Source organism: Suricata suricatta, chromosome 17 (genome assembly GCF_006229205.1).
Source record: "Suricata suricatta isolate VVHF042 chromosome 17, meerkat_22Aug2017_6uvM2_HiC, whole genome shotgun sequence".
Taxonomy (NCBI): domain Eukaryota; kingdom Metazoa; phylum Chordata; class Mammalia; order Carnivora; family Herpestidae; genus Suricata; species Suricata suricatta.
The window spans coordinates 19,627,689-19,640,537 of record NC_043716.1 but is presented as its reverse complement, the minus strand read 5'-3'; the positions used below and the strand labels follow the sequence as shown (position 1 = coordinate 19,640,537).

General features: G+C 48.1%; 1 protein-coding gene across 1 annotated transcript in view; it reads left to right on the top strand.

Annotated features, from left to right (window-relative positions):
• The window catches only part of ASIC2 (acid sensing ion channel subunit 2), a 989,591-nt gene that overhangs the window by 927,545 nt on the left and 49,197 nt on the right, over positions 1-12,849 (top strand). The window lies entirely within an intron of this gene.

The following is a 12,849-nucleotide window of genomic DNA, read 5'->3' as shown; positions in this document are numbered from 1 at the left end:
CACTGAATTGATTGGGGTTTTTTTTCCAGAACATTCTGGGAGGTAGAAAACCTCTTGAGGGGGTGGGGGATCAGTGGGTGCTAAGGGAACCTGCTAGCCGGTGTTGATACAACTCACAATGATCTACAAAAAAGAAAAGGGATGGGGGCTCTCTCATAAGAGAGCATAAATGGAGGGGAGCCTCTTGCACCTGCTCCTGCCCCTCTCTCTGGCTTTGCCCCAGGGAGGCGACCCTCCAGCCAGCCAGGGCTGCTGCAGCAACTCCGCGTGTCAGGGGCGCAAGGACTGGACCAGCCTCGTGTCTGATGTGGCTTTCACATCTCAGAAGGGAGAACTTCCTATATCCTCAACAAGGAGGAGGTCTCAAAACAAGAGCACAGGCAGACACAGGGACACTTTCCTTCTCTTATCTCCTGGTTTTCCTGGAATAAACACTGGAGAGACTGTGAGTCCTAAGCCAGACCATCGCAGACAAGCTGCCCTGGGAGGCTGAGGCAAAGGGGGAGGAGGATGAGTGGAAGAAGCGCTGGGCTAGTGGGTGAGAATGGGAGAATCAGGACAGTGAAGGAACGGTCAGCAAAGAAATACACATGCAACTTACATGCTCGGTTGTTTTTAAAACTGGGCTCAAATGTCATCTGTCATCTAGGCCTTTAGCCACTTTATAAAATGACCTTCTGTATTAGAAACTGGTTTTAGCTTTTTAATGTTTATTTATTTTTGAGAGAGAGAGAGAGCACAGGAGAGGGGCAGAGAGAGAGGGAGACAGAGGATCCAAAGCAGTCTGTGCTCACAGCAGAGAGCACAATGCAGGGCTGGAACTCACGAACTGTGAGATCCATGACCTGAGCTGAAGACAGACACTTAACCAACTGAGCCACCCAGGTGTTCCTAGAAATTGGCTTTAAATCTCTGAGTGAGTTATGCCTATGAATCTCTGGGAAGACATTGATGGTGTGGGCCTCCCAAACTGTTCCCTGTATGTAGTGCCTGGTACCTGCTAAAGGCCAAGATCAGCCTCTACTGCAGTGCACAGTGGGTGGGATGTTGGCTCTGAGACAGGAGCAGAGCAGGCTGGGAATCTGGCCGGCCCCCACAGGCCCCAGAGGCTGAGGCAGGCAGGGAGAGCAGAAATGAGCATGCAAGGGGGTGCCAGCTGGGAACGGAGTGGTACAAGCCGAAAACCTCATCCTTAAGGACAAAGAAGGAGGACATGAAGCAGACAGCTGGGAGCCAAGTTCAGGGCTAAGGATTTGAGTCGGGAAAAGTTAGAATGTAGACTGGTAAGTCAAGACATGCAGATGGACAGGCAGGCCTGGTGAGCCCAGAACCCCAGCTTTTAGCCTCATGGGCTTTCGAGCACTGCCAGCGATAAGCAAAGCCAGACACTAGTTAAAGTGACAAGGACAGATTTGAACCATTGCAACAGGGACAAGGGTTCAGCATGAACGGGACTCAATGTGCATTTGTACAGAGGTGACTGGGCATTTTAGAGAAAAGCGGAGGGGAAGGGAGGGGAACAGAGGGGCCTGGAGCAGAGTCAGAGAAGGGAAAAATGACAGACAGCAGAAAGAGGGGGGTTAGTCCACGTGGAAGCCCTCCTGGGTGGCTAACTGGCGCTTGCCAGAGTTAGGCTCCTCACTACACACCAAGACAAGGAGACAGGCCGATCTTCAGGTATTGGCCGGAGCAAATAGTAAATTCTTTTGGCAGGCTTGAGTTTTCCCAGGCAAGGATTTACCCTCCATTAGTGACACTGAAGAAATTTCTGGAGCCTGAGCTTCTAAGAAACCTTCAGCCTCTTTCTCCTCCCAAAAGGAAACAGAGAGACTCCCCACGGTGAACAGGACACAGGGACAGCACATTCCCAGCTTCAGAGAACAATTTGTTGTTCGCTTTAAAGCGTGCTCTCAGAAAATCAGCCTCATTCACAGCAGCATGGCTATGATTATTATAACTAATAATAAGATATTTGGTTAAACATTTTACAAATCTTCAAAGCATTTCTGCATCATCTTATATCATCGTTTCATTCATATTAATAGAGAAATACAAAAACACACCCCGGAGCTAAATCTAATAATAAATTATGTTTACATGTATATAAAAGTGCATATTCATAGGAAATAAGATTCAAAGGAAATAAGCCAAAATACCCACAGTGGGGGAATTATGAATGATTTATGTTCTTCTCTGGGTTTTCCACATGTTTTATAATGTGGCTCCTTGTGTTTTTTAATTCATTCAGCAAGTATTTGTTGAACCCCAGCCATGAACAAGGTGATCGAGGTACAGAGGTGAACAAAACAGAGCCAGCGTCTGGCCCCACAGAGTTTACAAACTAGTGGTTTCTTTCACAAACAAAAAATAATAAATAATATCAAGCCAAGTATAACTTGGGATCGGGGCCATTGGCATGTTCTCATTCCGCCATTAGTATCCAGCGACCCAAGTCCTCAAACGCTGCATTTCAGTGATTCTAAGAAGTACTGTTGACCTTTGAACCACGTGGGGATTTGGGGTAACAACCCCTGAGGCCACGGAAGATCTGCATGTAACTTTTGACTCTTTAGAAACTTAACTAGTAATCGCTGACTGTTGACAAGAAGCCTTATGGAAAACAGAGTCAATTAAGACGTATTTTGTATGTTGTAGATATTGTATACTGTATTCTTACAATAAAGTAACTGGAGCAAAGAAAACGTTAGGAAAATCTAGGGAAGAGAAAATATATGTACCGTACTGGACTATACTTATCAAAAAATATCTACATGTAAGTGGACCCATGCTTACCTGTATTGGTCAAGAGTCTTCTGCTTTTTCTTCTTTTTTTTTTTTCACATTTAAACATCTCTGAAATCGGGATTCATTTCTCAATCAGTTGCATTTGATAGTAACAATTGGCAGCGCCTTTTCTTTTTTGGCGGCGTATAAAATCTCGTGCATCTTATAGCCTGTAGCGGTGACCTCGTTCCCATTCCAAGATTCTGCTGCTTTGGCTCAAAGCTCAAGGGAATCTTGCAAGAAGGGCCGGGGTGACAAGACCATGGGGAGCAGGAGGCCCTCTCCTGGTGAGGGCACTAAGAGACACTGGCAAATCCCGTTATGAATGGGAAAGTCCTCTTGCATGGTAAAGGTCATCCCCATCTGTACCAATTATGCACATACTTTCTTCAATATTTTTTCTTCTTTTTTTTATTCCAAAAGAGCATACTACTTCACTGTAACCTAGACCAAAGATTACTGTTTTAAAATCAGTATTTTCCCTAAACTCACTTAAGCCAAGATATGCCCCTGCCTTCCTGGACAGCCTGAGAAATGCTTCTCTGACCAGCTCAGCTGCGGTTGGAGCCCCTTCACGACCCCAGGGACCACCACCAGACACCCACACAGCGGGAGGACACACTGGAGTGGAAACGGAACCCTGGAAGAGTAGAATAATACCACTCACTTCTAACGGAGCACACATTTCCTGCCAGGAGATAACTTGAGATGCAGTATTTCGCGTAACCCCCCTGAGCAAACCCAGAAAGGGAATAATGTTATCTCCACATTCCAGATGACAGAGCTGCACAGTTCAGTAACTTGCTTAAGGTTGATTAGTAGGGGAAGAGCAGAACTCAGCTTTGAGCCCAGATCTATCTGTGGAGAGAAAACCACACTGGAAGCCAAGGGGCCTGCAGTCTAGTCCTAACTGTGCCATGAGACCTGGGACAATCTGCTTCTGTCCCTGGGCCTGGGGATTCCCGTACATGGGTTAGATGTCCTCAAAGGGCATCCAGCGTCAACAGCCCCGAAGTCCCTGCCTGTGTCACTCAAGTCCACTGGCATCACCTGGAGGTGTGGCCAACAGCAGCTTTGCACCCACTCCCTGCTCATCCAGCTGCTGTGCATGGGGTGCTGCTAAGGTAAATTGTGGCAAAGACGTGCCCCCCTTCCCTCCCCAGCTCCAGGGGCCAAAAACTGGGTTCTTGCTAGTGAGAAACAGGAGTGGGGTAAATGACATTCCTAAAACCTTAGAAGAGAGGTTCTGGGCATGCTTCTCGGCAGTGCCCCTTTGTCAACCCACACACGGGGTGATCACATTGCTACCCTGCCTAAAACTCTCAAATTCCTGCACTTCCTGCAGTTTGCAAAAACTCAACTCTTAAGAATGGCTCCTGATGGTTGGCCAACATGTACTGTACATCAGCCAAACACTCAGTGTTCTTTGATGCCTGCTTTATGCATTTGCACCCACTGTTCCCTCTGCCCAGAATCCCTTCCGTGTCTTATCTACCTGGCAAAGGCTTGTTCATACTTCCAAATACAGCTCAAAGATTATGGTCTTTAAGACTTTCTCTGTCCCATTCTCCCACCCCAAAGAAGCAACTGGGTGCTCCATTCAACACTCTGTACATTCAACAAATATTCACAGAGCACCTCTTGTGCTAGGTAAATGAAGATGAGAAAGACCTGCTCCTAGCCCGGTGCACTGACAGAATGAGATGGGTTTGTTGGCAATTTTGTCACACGCCTAAGAGACATGAAACTCTCTGTAGGACTTAGCTTCCCCTGGTGCATCACCGCTCCTTACACCTGCCTTTTAAGAACTGCCTTCTTCAGCCTCCATCAGCCCTTGTTTCACTGCAGACTGGGAGCTCCCTGAGAGCTATGTCTTTCAGATTCTATACCATCAGTGCCTTGCTTATAAATGAGCTCAGTAAATGTGCATTGTTCAAAGAATGAATGCACTCTAATGCCCAAATCTGTACCCTCTGCTCAAATAGCACTCAAGTGCTCTACTCTAAGGCCCTCCCTGACTCACCCCACCCACTCCTGCCAAAACTCCAATGCAAATGTGCTCTGAGGGCTCTTCTTCTCCCTGAGGCTAAGCCAACCTGGGATAGATGAAATCTGTATCATTCTGGCTGTAGGCTTACAGGCCCTAACCAAACTGAGAGCTCATGAAATGGGTCAGGGCGGAGACCATCTGTGCACATGAGAGTAGATGCAAATGAGAGGGACGGGACAGAGCTCTGGAATTTGGGGAGAATCACAAGAGTGAGCAAACAGATGTGCAAATGCAAAGCTAGGACTTCCATGTGGTAAGAGCCCAAGACTCACTGTCTTCAAGGTTGACATCACCAGTCAGACTCTTTGCCCTAAGTTAAGGTGATTGCTAATCCTGATGAAACCCCCAGTTGTGATTTGATATCAGAAGACTTTTATCATATCCCATCACTGCCTCAAAGTGCCTGGTAGTGACTCTTGTTTTCTAATTATTCAAATATTTATTTAGCCACTTTGCTTGTACCTCTTGGTGAGTCTGAAGATGAATCTGGAGATCCTGGGCAGTCGATTGGCCACCAGCCTCACTGTTCAGAAAATTTGCTGGAAAACCTGGTCTCGGGTTTATATGTCAAGGTCTCAGAAATGCCTTGGGGGGCCAGGGTTGAAAATCACTGGCCAGAGGTATCCTATCCTCACCAAGAACCCCTTCCACTGGGAATGAGAAGGGTTCCAATCCCAAAGCCCAGACTCCGTACTGGTTCCTCACATGGGTTGTATCCAAAGTACCATGAGAATGACCATCAGCACACATACTGTGCATCAAGCAGCTGCCCACTAGCCTGTTTGGGGCCATAAATAAAGGCAAATACAAATGTTTGGGTCCTGCTGGACCCAATTAGGTCATTGGCAGGATGTGTGAGCCCAGCTGGCTCCCGCAGAACCTTAGCCTTTGCATTTAATGTAGGCTGGCCACACTTCCAACATTTGGAGGCAATCCTACCATAGCTCACAACAAGAAACAGTCTCCCCTATCCTACCCCCCAAATAAACAGTCTCAGCTGTTGGGCAAGGTGCCCCCCACTGTCTGCTCTTGACAACGCCTCTCAAGCTTCTAAATACAACTTCCTAAGTGACTTTCAAAGGAGAAATATCATTTGTCAATCTGACAAGCAGACCCTTGGCCTGTAATATCTGCTTCACGTTTCCCATTAGAAATGGAGGCTTGTCCATTTGGTTTATTCAAGGCAGAAGAGAGAACTTGTTACACATGCCTTCAGCAACTTCCAAACTGCCAAAACTGGAGCCTCAGGACTATGGCAGCATCCAGTTCTGCACCAGAAAGCACCAGGTAGGCTCCAGGAGGCAAGAGAGCCTGCTGTGTGGCCATTCCCTCCATGATCCACAGGGTACCTTGTTTCCCATAAATAGATAAAAATAAAAACCAACTAAGCATTTACTCATGTTGCTACTTAACTGCTTGTTAACATTCAGCCTCTAAAACAGAACGTCCTCCCGATCCCCACATGGTTTTGCCAATAGGTTTTCACCATTTTTTCCTACACAATAAAGGCTTTTTTTTTTTTTATCAAGGTGGAGGTGATGGCAGGGGGTGAGGGAGGAAGGAGAAGGCTTGTTGATTGGCTAGGATGAATCAATATCTAAGCTCTGTTGGGGGAATCCCAAAATGAGTCCACATAAAAAGATGCTCAAGTCTTATAAGAAGATAAAATCACTCCCTGCCTCCCCTCTGTCTTGGCGCCTCTCCTTCTCCTCTCTTCCCTAACAAAGAGCTCCAGAGCATTCTGGACACCTGTCTCTCCGTCGTTGCCTCCCTTTTACTTCCCAGCCCTCCTTTAATTCTCCACCAAAACTGTTCTTCATCAAGGTAACCTACAAAATCTTTGTGGCCAAAGTCTGTCTTTGTTGATAGGGACACTCCTCACTCTTCAGTTGTTACCCTACCTGGTTTCTCAGCAGCAGGTGATCTGTGGACCTTTCCCACCCGAGACACTCTTCCCTCTGGTCTGGCTTCCTTCTTAGTCCCCTCTGTGAGCAGTTCTTTCTCTGCTCACACCTTCCACGATGGATGTCCCAGGATGCTGTTTCTGTCCTCTCCCAACCTTGAATGCACTTGCCCTGGACCATGACTCTCAGATGGCTACTCCCAACCATCCCAACAGAGTCCCATGGGCATCTCAAATCAACAGTCTAACTCATCCTCTTCCCCTCCCCATACCTGTGCCCCAACACTGCTGATCCTCCAACCCTGTAAGTGCCCTGAGTACAAATATGCATTCACTAGAGAGTGACCTTGTGCCTCCTTCTTCTCATCTGGGAAATGGGAATGACCATTCCTATCTCAGAGGCTAACTAGAAGATTCAGTTAATGCCTTCATGTAGAACACTTCTTGGGATACAGTAAGTGCTCAGTAGATGCTAGCTATTATTAACTCCCACCCCGGACACTTCTGTAATTTAGTCCTTCGTGATTCCCTGCCTAGCTAAGAACAACAGCTGCCTCAGTGGTCTCCCTGCTGCCCATCCAGTCCCTCTGCAATCCATTCTCTGCATCAACATAGTCTTTGTAAAATACAAATCTAAGCATCTCCTGTCCTCATTGCTGGATGAAGTCCAGGAGTCTCCCCACAGCCCCTTCCTGCTCTGGCTTCTGCCTGTTTTCTCAGCAGCACCCCTCCACTCCCCCACCTCCCACATGATGCACCAGCCACCCCAAACCATGGACGGTTATTCCCAAGCATCACATGCTCTCCCCCTGGCTCCCTGCCAGCAACACCCTGCCTACCCTTTCCTTACCTGACTCGTATGTGTCCTTCGAGATTCAGCTCAAATGTTACCTCCTCCAGAAGGGCATCCTGGAGTATTCTGTGTGAACCTCTAGCATAAAATTTACACATTATAATCATCTGTTTACTTATCTTTCTCCCCTACCAGATTGTGAGCTCTTTCAAAATACGCTTCTCTTCGTTCTGTTCTTTATATTTCCGTATTTTCCATGGTGACTTACATACAGATAATGCTTGATAAATCATATTGAATGGAATGAATAAGTGGATGCTTGAAAGAGAGAGAACGGGCTTGCTTCCTCCTGCTTCTCTCCTGTGTGATACCTGTGAGTATCTTCCAGAGACAGAATGAAGTACAAATTCCACATCGTGGCTCCAGCTGTCACCTTCCCAGTGGTCACCCCACTGCCCTCTCATCCACACACTGCCCCACACAGGCCTTGAACCTTCCAGCCCCACTTCTGGCTCATTTCCTGCTGACTCGCTCATTTGCTGAACATGTGCTGTGTGCCCGGCACTGTGTTAGGCAGTGACAAGACTGAACTGATTCCTCTCAGATAGGAGAATCTTCTTCAATGGGGCATCTGGGTGGCTCAGTCAGTTCAGCATCCAACTTTTGATTTCAGCTCAGATCATGATCTCATGGTTCATGAGTTCAAGCCCTGTGCCGGGCTTTGCACTGACAGCGTGGAATCCCTGCAAGAGAGGCGGGCACTCAAATAATCAATCATAGATTAAAAACTGTGTGTCTGTGTAATATGCGCCCAATAGACTATAAACTTCTTAAAGGAAAATGTCAGCTCTTCTAATTCCTAGATGGAAGGATGGATGGAATATTGTAGAATGCTCTCTGAGGTCCCTCTTCAGTGATTTACAGCCCATTTAAGCTCCAGTTAGCCTTCAGATTGGATGTGACTAATTAAACAGTCTTTAACCCCAGGAACTGAAGAAGGAAAAAGTCTGTTACTGAGTTCATGGAAAACAGAGACTAGCTGGAAATGGTACTGTCACGGCAGCCCTGTTGGAGTCCGAAGTCTAGGCCTTGTGTGGCTCACCCTCACCAGCATCCATCAGGGCGGAGCTTGCTGTTCCTGGACCCTGCCTGCACGGACATGAGATGCTAGTAGCTTATCTCCCAATGGCTTACTTCCTCCTTGGACCCAGGGAGAGGAAAGGAGGCTCCAATGTCTACTGACTCACCCCCTTTACCTCACTCGGGAGACAAGTTAATCAATCAGAATATTCTCTGGTTGGGTCCTGCTACCCAGTATACAACATTATCTTTTGACTCAAAACCAGCTTGCTATCTGAACTCTCAACAGTGTGGCCTTGGTTTCCGATTTTTTTTCTAATAAGGGGCAAAAAAAAAAATCTGTAGAGGACACTTCCATATGCAGGTTGAAAACCATTTCATCTTTTTCTTGCCAGTGGGAAGGTTAGATAATCACAAACAAATCTTTTAGAAATACCAGCCATAATGAATGAAGGAAGAAAGGAATGGGGACAGCCCTGCTGACAGTCGCACCCCCTCCACAAAGGCAGGGGAAGAGAGGCTTGGAAAACAACAGCTCCATCCTGTTTCCCCCTCCTCCTTCCCTCTTGAAAACAGCTGTACCCCAGGGATAAAGAAGTCCCTGCAGGTTGTTTATGTTGTGACAAAAGGGCTGGACAGCCCCAGGAATCACTCACTGTGGGCTCATAAATCTTAGTGCTGACCTGTGAGACCACTCTATCCCCAAGCATCTCTGGTGCCTCCCCTACAGAAATCTCTCTCTCTCTCTCTCTCTTTTGAACATTTAAAACAATTTAATAACAGCCAGATGGCTATTAATATAATATAATATAATATAATATAATATAATATAATATATCTAAGTCTACCTAACATGTCTCGCTCCATCCATGCCCCATGAGGGCCAGGGCTCCAAGACAACTAGCCCAGAACCTAATGCTGTAAATCAGGGAATGAATGAAGGAGTTGCAGACCTAATCAAAATTGGTTAATGGATTCCTCCAAACCCTGCAACACATCCTGTTGTGGAAAACAAAACTTATTTTGAAATGAGAGTCATCGGTCCTTGATCAATCTGTTTTATGTTTTGAGACTGCACTTGGAATCCTTAGAATGGGGTCTTTGGCACAGTTGGGTAGCAAAGGACAGGAAGATGGCACTTGGCCAAGGTCTGTAGGAGAGCCCAGGGGACTGCAAAAGGAAGAAGCAGAAGGGGAGTCGCCAGCAAAGAAGCCACCCATCCCGAGGGAGGGCAGACAAGGCAGCTGTTGAGAGAGTAAACTGGTAGAGCCTTTGGGCGGGGAACTGGGTGGGGACTTGGCAGGTTCCATCCAAATAAAAAAGCACCATCCCCCTCCACCTAAGAATTTTGCTTCTTGGAATCTGTCCTACAGAAATACTTTAAAGTGTACCCCCAAGAAGCATGGCTACAGATCTTTTCTGCAGCACTGTTAGTGACAGCAAATAAATGGAAACAGCTTCTGTTTCCAATTGGAAACAAATTCTGTTATAAATGTCCACCAGCAGGAGGATGGTTACATCGAGGAAGACAAATGCACGTGCAGCGCCCCCCCCCAACTCCCTACAACTGGCAAAGCTAAAGCGGGTAAGAAAGACCTGGAGGTCCCTTGAGGAAAATTTCTGAAACATATTGGTAAGTGAGTAAAGCAAGTTACAGAACAATACAAGCAGTTTGGTCCCATTTGGATGAAGAGCACTCATATGCCAAACTGAACTCTGTATTTATAAATGTGCACGTATGCGAATAGCACACAGGAAAATTCTGGCAAGTTGCATACTATACTGAGAGCTGCTCAGGGGAAGGCAGCCCAGTTGGGTGTGCAAGATTTTTCACTTTTTCTGGAGCCTCGCGGTATTTATAACAACAGTGCATTTGTATATTCATGAATTAGTTGTGCAATTTTTTAAGGATGTGCATAAGACAGCTCTACACAAACATGTTTTATTGCTTGGACCTGGCGTCTAACAGGCTCACGTAAAGGGGGCTGGGGGCTGCTCCCTCCAGCCAGAGGCAGCCTCCTCTCCAGGCTGGTCCTGCAGTACCTTCCCAGGGGACAGCCTCTGTTCCAGGCACATGCAGAAGCCACAGGGAAAGGCTCATAGCTCTGAAGTTTCCCTTTTAGGAAAAAAACACTGTAAAGATTTTTATCTATTTTCGAAGTTAGTTTAAAAGGAAAAATGCCCACCCCCGTACACCCAGGTCTGACAAGAGCACACAGTCCCAAAGATCATTAAAGGGCACGTGCCCAGAACACATCAGCCTCCATCCGGCAGGATGGATTTAATTAGTTCAATGATTGGATTGGGCTGATTAGGTCAGATGAGATGGAAGGTTGTCCTCAAGCATTCCATAGCTCCTGAAATGCGTGCTCGCCTCTCCCTACCTCAAGGCCCTCAGGCCTGCGACATTCCTGTGTCACTGGGACATTCTGCTCTCAACTTGACACCCTCTCCCTGCCCACTCTAAGACAATGGGTCCTTCCATTCATTGTGAGGTCTCTGGGACTGAAAGCTATCCTGTGCCTGCGCCAGCACCTGTCCCAGGGACCAGTCTGTAATCGGGGCTCAATCAGGGTTTATCGCATTGAACTGAATGGATCTGAGCGTCCTCCCACATCCCCCAAAAGGCCTAAAGGAAGCCAGCAGCGGGAGAGACCCGACCAGGGTGGAAAATCTCACCCCAATCCCCCTGGGGTGGCCAGGCTGTTCCTGAGGCCACGCCACAGACCAGCCCCATAACCAAGGCCACTGCTTCTGGGACACAAAGGGGGAAGGGGGGCAGGGGACACTGTGGTGCTCAGTGATGGCAGGCAACGGACCGGAGCTTGACCTTAGCCACACTGAGAACCTGTTAGAAGGAGCACACCAGGGACTCCTCCCTCTCTGAGGGGACACAGCCTCAGAGGAGACATCAGTGTGTTAGCAAGTCCTTCCAGAAACCATAACTGATATTTATGGAGTCCAACGCCTTTCTAAATATGTCATATCTATTATCTTAGGTATGCCTCTCAAATCTGATAAGGTAGAAGTAATTGGAAACCATTTTACAGGAAAGCAGACTGAAGCACAGAGAAGTTAAGAAATTTGCCAAAAAACACACAGCTAGAAGTTGGTTCGGCTTGGAATTGGGGTCAGCTTGACACCAAAGCCTTGGGCCCCAACCATTTGGAAATATTGCCTTCAGTTGCCCTGGGCCGGTCTGCTTCTATTCTGGGCAAGAGAACAGGACAGTCTCTGAGGAACTCAGAGGGAGAAACCAAGACACAGAAGGAGCACCCCCCTCTCCCTACACCGGGCAGGTGCTGTGAGAAGACCCAGGTGCAGGGGAAGAACGGCCGGCTCCTGAAATGGAAAGTACTAGAAGGCCTAGGAAGAGGGGAGAAGGTCATGCAGAGGCGTCAGCACAGGCAGGGCAACTATGGAGAGAGGGGCGGGGCCCACGCTGATGTGAAAAGGAATGAGCAAAGCAGAGCCTGGAGGACACCTGCTGCCCCGGGGGGCGGGGGGGGGGGGGGGGGGGGGGGCGGTGTGCTCTGGTTTACTTTTCCAAGAAGAAAGTAATATATGCATTCTGGAGAAAATTGCTGGGGGATGGAATGTAGTAAAACAGGAACCCATAGAATCCCCACTTAGAGGAAGGAATGGCTGTGCTTTTGGCATCTTTCCTTGCAGTTTTCTCTCTGTGTGCTTTCTTGTTTCTTCCCGCCTAGTTAGGGCTCTGGGGCTGCCATGGAGCAGACCGCCTTGGAGGCTCATGCAAAGAAAGGGCTGTGGCTGCTGAAGGCTGCAGATGGGCACGCACAGCACCTCTGTCTGCTGCCCCCACCCAGACCCAGAGCCCAGGAGCTGCTTCCTCTCCTTCTTCCATTTCTGTGGCTCTCTCCTCCCCTCCCCTCCTTCTGTCACTCTCCCCTTCCCTCTCTTTCCCTCTCTACCCTTCCCTCTCTATCCCTCTCTCTTCCCCTCCTCCTCCCTCCTCTCTCCCCCTTCCTTTCTTCTCCTCCCCCTTCTCTTCCTTCTCCCCCTTTCTTCCTCCCTTCTCCTCATCTTCCTCCCCTCTTCTCCTTCTCTTCCTCTCCCCCTCTCCCTCTCCCTCCCCCTCTCCCTCCCTCTCTCCCCTCTCACTCTTGCCCTGTCCCATCTCCCTTCCTCTCCCTCTCTTTCCTTTTCTCCCAGCCTCCCCCTTCTTTGCCTCTCCCCTTCTCTCCCCTCCCCTCCCTCTCTCTCTCTTTTCCTCCC